This window comes from Photinus pyralis, unplaced genomic scaffold, assembly GCF_008802855.1.
Source record: "Photinus pyralis isolate 1611_PpyrPB1 unplaced genomic scaffold, Ppyr1.3 Ppyr1.4_LG7, whole genome shotgun sequence".
In the NCBI taxonomy this organism is placed as follows: Eukaryota; Metazoa; Arthropoda; class Insecta; order Coleoptera; family Lampyridae; genus Photinus; species Photinus pyralis.
In genome coordinates this window covers 21588330-21595608 of record NW_022170738.1, presented here as the reverse complement: position 1 = coordinate 21595608, position 7279 = coordinate 21588330, and positions in this window count along the sequence as shown.

The following is a 7279-nucleotide window of genomic DNA, read 5'->3' as shown; positions in this document are numbered from 1 at the left end:
AAGTGCCTGATCCGTCCTCTGTCATCTTTCATTTATTATAATTTTTGTAATTTATTTATTATCCCTCTCTTGTTCTGTGCCCTCAACAGGCTCGCACCCAATTACAGAGTGACCCGCATAATGCTTTTTAGAGGTGCCTCTGCAGAAGGTCTTAAGTTGTTCTATACTACTCCGGTATTTACATTACGAATTAGGAAAACTGCAGGAAAACCTAATTCGGAGTAGCCGGCAGAATGCTCGAAACTGGTCTAAGGTAATTCCCAACTTCAGATGAAAAATTCACCTCAACCCAGGTTCGAACACCCGACCTCCAAATTTATAAATTAACGCTCTACCACTGATCCATAAAGCCGATTTCATCTGAAGTCTTAAAGCTTCGAGATTCATGAAACAGATATCAGTCATCAGATAAGGCTGAATTCGTCTATCGACATAAATGCAAGTCCTAGGGTTCAGTTGGCTCTCCCTCTTATAATAAAGATAGTCCTACACCTGGCCCTCTTACTAGTCCCCTGTAAACCCAAGGTTCTTGTATGACGCATACTCCTGTTTGATTTACTGCAAGTTGACGGTTTATTAAACAGGTCGCCCCCTGTACTGCAAATTGCTCTGTAAGAAGGTTACCTTGTCCATCACTGTTGTACTGGGTTCCTTCCCGCCCTTATAGTGATGCAGCCAAGAACCGCTACACGAGCCAAACGCTCGTCGAGATCTTTCTCGATCTCTGAGGGCGACGGTAGTAATTCCGACGCCTCTTCGAGGTTGATAACGAGGGATTGAATCCCTTCCATCGCAACGGCACTGGGCCTCGCTGCTTCGGTGAAACTCTCTCCCTTACCTGACGCAGTCGGAAATGCTAGAAGGAGTCTACCAGGCTCCTCCCCAGGCTCGTCCTGAAACCAGGTTTTGCCTCTGGAGACTGGAAACGCTTCAATGTGGTGAGCGTGAGCCATCACCTTGGTTACCCTAGGGATACAGTACCTCTGAGATGCGATATCCAAGGGTCTAATAAGACTAATAAGAGGGACGGTCTTCTCCAAACAGTCCAAGGTCCATGATAATCGAGTAACAAAGTGCACATGGAAGAATTAAGTATGAAAATGGAGAAGTTATTTGGGAGTCTATATAAGGAAAGAAGGAAAAGAAAATTTGGAGGAAATGCCGGAAATACATATTATAAACCGGAAGACACCAAGCAGCCAAGGTTTTACTCCGTCCCCAATGGTAGAGTGCTTTAGCAACCCCGGACTGAAAATTAGCGGTCACCCGATGGAATGGAGAAAAATAGAAGTAACCTCCGTCACAATGTCACGACCCCCCTCTAAAAGTTGGCGGAGAAGGTCTAGAATAGTACTATACCTAAACATGGCACGGTAATTTGTGATGTTGGGACATATGATCTAAGCAATGAACCCTTAGATCATACAAACAATGAACCAATGAGCTAGGGGTGCCCGAAGGTCGAAAGCTTGATCAAAACTGTAAAAATATAATAGAAGGCAAAAGGCACCCGCACAGCCTCCTTAACACCACTAAAAATGGCTGCCTTGTGACCAGGGAGCCGAACCAAAATATCGGTTCCGGTTCTGTTTATATTTAAGCGAAAATATTTATAACGGTTCCTGTCCGGTTTCGGTTCTAAAAAGAAATAACGGTTTGGTTCCGCGCATTTTTTTTGGGTCCATAACGGTTATTTTCGGTTCTAGTTTTTCAGAAAGTATGGCATTCAAAAATTTTGTTAATTAATAGGTGTGAAGAAAAAGTCATGAATATCAAAACGTGACGTATCGTCAGTGTAAACAAGGGGAATAAAGGGGGAAGAGGGAAATATGTACTTACACTTCATTTATTACTAAAAAATTATCAAAGTCCTCGTGTGAGATCGAAGGCACTTCAGCGCATTTTTGTGTGGCAGATCAGTATTCTATTAGCCACTTTTGACTCAACCATCAATAAAAGATCTTGTCGAAGGCTACCACATTCACTTTGTCGCAATTCATCAGTAAAATCTTGTCGGGGGCTACCATATTCCCTTTGTCGGTATCCATTTCCGATGTCCCGTTCCCTTCCAATGCGCGTTTGAAGATTTGACTACACCATCAGGAAAATCGTGTCAGGGGCTACCACATTCCCTTTGTTGGCACCCACTTCCGACGTCCCGTTTACCCGCAATTCGCGTTTGAAGATTTGACTCCACCATCAGTAAGATCGTGTCGCGGACTACCACATTCCCTTTGACGGTACCCACTTCCGACGCCCCGTTCACCCCAAATTCGCGTTTGAAGTTGTCACTCCACCTTCAGTTAGATCTTGTCGGAGGCTACCACATTTCCTTTTTCGGTGCATACTTATATTACACCCCCATTTTGGTGGATTTCGCTAAAAACCTTCCACAAGATAGTACTTAATTTTTGGGGCACTTCTCGAGCTTCTATTGGCGACACGAGAAAGTGAGACTCCGATTCGAGATTTACGAAACGTTAAACCGCATGACAAAATTCGCAACGGAAGGTAAAAGGCGCCCGAAGTTGACTACCTCTCGAAGACGCGCGCGCGCGCCCTCAAAAGGTCCCTAATTTCGGCCGTAGGACAAAAACAAAATTCCGCCACGCAGGAGTTGTGCGCGTTTACAACATCTTTCCGACGACACCAATTTGAAAAGAATCGGACCAAAACTGTAGTAGAAGATAGGAAAAAACTGAAAAACCTTCACGTTAGTAAACCACGCTCGAGGATGACGCCCAGATGTCGCCAACCCCACATGATGTAGCCCTGTCCCTAAGGTTGACAAATTACACGGCCTTGTAGATACACGTACACTCGTTGCCTTTCTACAAGAGTTCTTCTACGCGCCCCCATTTGCTGCCAGCCAGCCAAAGTGAGATTAAAAGCTACTTTTTACAAATAAATTTGCAAAAATGCGCTAAAAACATAAAATTTTATTTTCTAAAACCTCGCCCCTCCTTTTTTATTTTTTTAACGTAGTGGCTAAATTAGCGCCACCGCCACCCGTAATGCCTTCAATTTCGAAAACTTATTATAGTATTTTACATTATTAGCCAGGTAAGTGAGTTTTTACTGGCGATAGGAGAAGTTGACTGGCGAGCCGTCAGGCGAGCCTTTCATCACCTAGAGCCAGTAAAAACTATTACCTGGCGTATATAATGTACAATATTTTATTTGTTACTCATTTGTAAACAATAGTAAACGTAAATAATTAGTTCTTAAATTGATCTTGAAGAAATGTCTAAAATATCATGTTATCCATGTAACGGAGACTTCGCATTAATTCTGGCCAATGAAATTACTAGTTTACTAACTTGTAAAATTTTTACAGGTCAGCTGTCAGTTTTACAAGTCAGTAGCGTTTAAACATGACGTTTACCCGTTTGCGTTTTGTCTTGTTAATCAACGTTTACAACTGAGTAACAAATAAAAAATTTATCCACCGATGGCAATCATAAAGTAATATTTTATCAATTTTCAGGACGTGGTTACCGGCGCGTCCTTCCAATAACCTATTAAGAACCGTAAAAAAAGCGAAAAGAACCGAAAAAGTAATGTAGGTTCCGGTTCTCCATACGTTTCCTTTTCTTTTAGTGCTTGCTTACACGTAACTTTTGCCTTGAGCCGGCCCTGCCTTTTTTCGCATCTCGACCATTTATAAACCAAATTGCAAACTTTTTTATTTATGAAGGTATTTAAATGAAATTTGATACATAACCACTTGGAATAAAACCAAATTTAATGCCAGTTCCAAAATTTCGTTTTGCGCACGCGCAGTGCCAACTTTCTTATTTATGGAGGCAATTAAATAAAATTCCATACATATACACTTTAAATAAAAGCAAAACTAACATCAAGTTTACTGTTACCCGAAATGTCCAAGGACCAATATTTGAAGGAATATGATTTATTTATGAAATGGAGAACCGAAAAACACGTTGGAAGTTTTAGTGAAAGGGTGTTATTATGTTATTTTGAAGAAAAATCAAAACAATGGAAGCCGCCAACACTTTGGTCGACCTATTCTAAACTAAAGGCTACACTGTTAATCAATAATAATGTGGATATACGGAAATACTCAAAGCTATAATTGCTTATTTGAAGAACAAGTCCGTTGGCCACAAACCCAAGAAATCGAGGACATTTTCTCGAGATGAAATGTACAAATTGCTTCACAATGCTCCTGATGAACAGTTTCTTATGCATAAGGTATTAACAATTTGACCATTATACGCTTCATTGTCGTTTACAGCTTGCTCTCATTTTTGGAATCGCGGGTGCCCTCCGCCGTGAAGAACTATACAAGATGACTGTGGAAGATATTAACGATACCGGACATATGCTTATCATTACTATTCCGGATTCAAAAACACATATTCAACGTCGATTTACCGTAATTGGCGAAACAAATCAGAAAAACCTCAATTTAATCGATATTTACCGGAAGTATAAATGTCAAAGACCAAAAAATATAAAAACTAAACACTTTTCCTTACAATATTGAAACGGCAATTGCAAAATCCAAGTTGTCGGTATAAATACCTTTTCTAAAATTCCATCAATTATTGCTAAGTACCTCAATTTACCAAATCCCGACAATTATACCGGGCACGCATTTAGACGGTCGTCTGCGTGTTTATTAGTTGATTCTGGAGGAGACCTAATTCAACTAAAGAAACAGGGCGGTTGGAAGTCGAGTACCGTTGCAGAAGGATACGTCGATGAATCTTTTCAAGCTAAAATGGACAGCGCGAGTAAAATTTTTACAAATCAAACTTACCGAAATATTTCCAACCCAATAATCTCCACTGCACATAATGATGATATTCTTAAAGAGGTTGATGAATCTGTCAGTGTCATTAATTTAATGGACGTAAATCCAGCATCAGCTTCCAAGATTCAAATTGTTAATCCCACTAATTGCACATTTAATATTAATATTTATAAATAAAACCCATCAGTGTTTTTGTTATTCTTATGCTTTAATTTTTTTAGGTACGAACGTGAAAAAAGTTTTGTATGCAATTCGTGAGTAAAGTATGTTTTTTCACTCGGCGGATTTGCGCACTCGCCTTCGGCTCGTGCGGCAAATCTTCCTTCTCGTGAAAAAAAGATATACTTTACTCACTTGTTGCATAAATAACTATTGTAAGATTAAAATAAAGTGATTGTAATACTGAGGTGAGGATCCTTCGATATTTCGTAGTATCGGTTGATTATCTTTACATCTTTTTGAGATGGACTGTAACAATCCTATTGCAAGTGTTACTATTTATAGTAAAGGAAAGGTGTTTTATTACTGACAACTTACACTGCATATTATCTATAACATATTCCAGTTAAACAAAGAAAAACATCATACCTATAGTCATGAGAGCTTTCCGTTTTCGGATTTTTCGCTTCGTTTGATAGGCATCTCCATCCTAGTCGCATTTTTAAAAGGGTTCGATATTTATTCCATTTAAAGTTATTAATCAGGACCAAATTAATTGTTGCGGCAATTAAAAATTCAAAATCCTTTTGAAATACACTTATGACGTTAAGCGACCCATTAATTTAAATTAAAAATGCGCATCTCTCTCTTCGTAACGATACCCATTATTTATTATGTACCTAGTTTTAATTTCATATAACAATAACGTAGGAAACAAAATGCATTTTTGTATGCATATTGCATAGAATTTGTAATAAGTACGTAATGCCACAAAATTGATTGGCTAATATAAAGCAGCGTTACGTTCGAAATAAAAATTTGTGAATGTCGATTGGTCTAAACGAATACGAGTGAACAGCCGCGGCCGGTGGTCACTAGGAGGACGCAGGAGGATGAGTTCAAGCGAGAGGGTGGAATTGGATGGAAATATCATTACATTCGAAGCCCCCTCTAAAGCCGCGCAAAAAACTGACCGACCGAAAGGCAGAAAAATAGAGAGAATTTGACTGTGGAAAATAATAAAAATTGGAGATGGACTTTGAATTATGTAGCAGGAGATTGGCTGCAATTGCATTCCACTACGGTTCGCTTAATTTATTCGTTTCGAAATTGTCGTTTTGTGCATTTTGATTTTGGGCATTAGAATATCATCGTGAGGTGTCGCACTCGTACACTCGGTATCACGACAATGAATGGAATAATTTGTCAATTGTTAGCGTAGAAATTATTTGCCGATGGAGGGTAGCTAAGTCTAGGCAAGGGCAGTTATTTAATGAAATACGGTGGAGGAAACGATGTATCCCAAAACAAAGCACAGAGCAAGAGGGAAGCTTTATAAAGGACGAGGCTGCGCTTATCATACATATGCAACGCGTATCTACATACGTTCGTACTGCCGCGATATAAAAATAGAGTCGCCCCACAATTCATTCTACTGTGTATTGCTTCTATCGGACCAAATTGAATAATGTTCAATTTCAGGGAAAATAAAGCAACATTACTACTAATGAAGTTCGTAAATAATCATCAGCATTTATTTGGATAAATTTTATAGAAAAAAAATATGACTCGCAAGAATAATAAAGTTTACTGCAAAAGCTGCTGATTGACATTATTCAAGATTGTTACGCTTAGTTTGCTTTTAACTAAAATATGAATCCTAGTTGCAGTTGCAGTTATTAAATAATCTAATTAGAATGTTTGTAGGGCTCTTCCTGTTCTTATTGTAGTTCTCGGTTCGAAATTATTCGTTAAGTATTCTCAAGCAAGAATAAGACTTATTACCGAGTTACCTTTTTTGTACGATTGAGATGCGATAGATTGGAAGTGTTTTTCGAAATCCACTCGAAGTGTGAAGGAGAGACCCTAATTCCCACCCTTAGCGGCTTCCAATATTCTTGACCTTTATACCTATTTGACAACATTGTGTCGGCACTTTTAGCAATTGTAGGGAAGCTGTTATATAAGGAATAATCAGACAAACTCAGCGATGCTAATGATGACCAAATCGATAGACAGAGTGGCTTTCCTAATACGAGGGTGCATACCGTGGCGCGAGCAGCATATAAATACGTTGAGTACGTGAGAAATAGCGTCCAGCTATTTTTCGACAAAAAAGTTTACCTAATTATTTAAAAAAATTACCTATAATGACAACACTAGGCGAAAATCTTGGGGTGGCTTGATATATTTTATTTGCTTTTGAGCATTTACACAAAAGTAATAGCGAAAAAAGGATACTTGAACAATCTGTCTGTGTATTAATAAAGGAAAATTAAAAACGATATTACCATGAACCATTAATCACTGATTAAAAAGTGTTCATATATTAATATATTG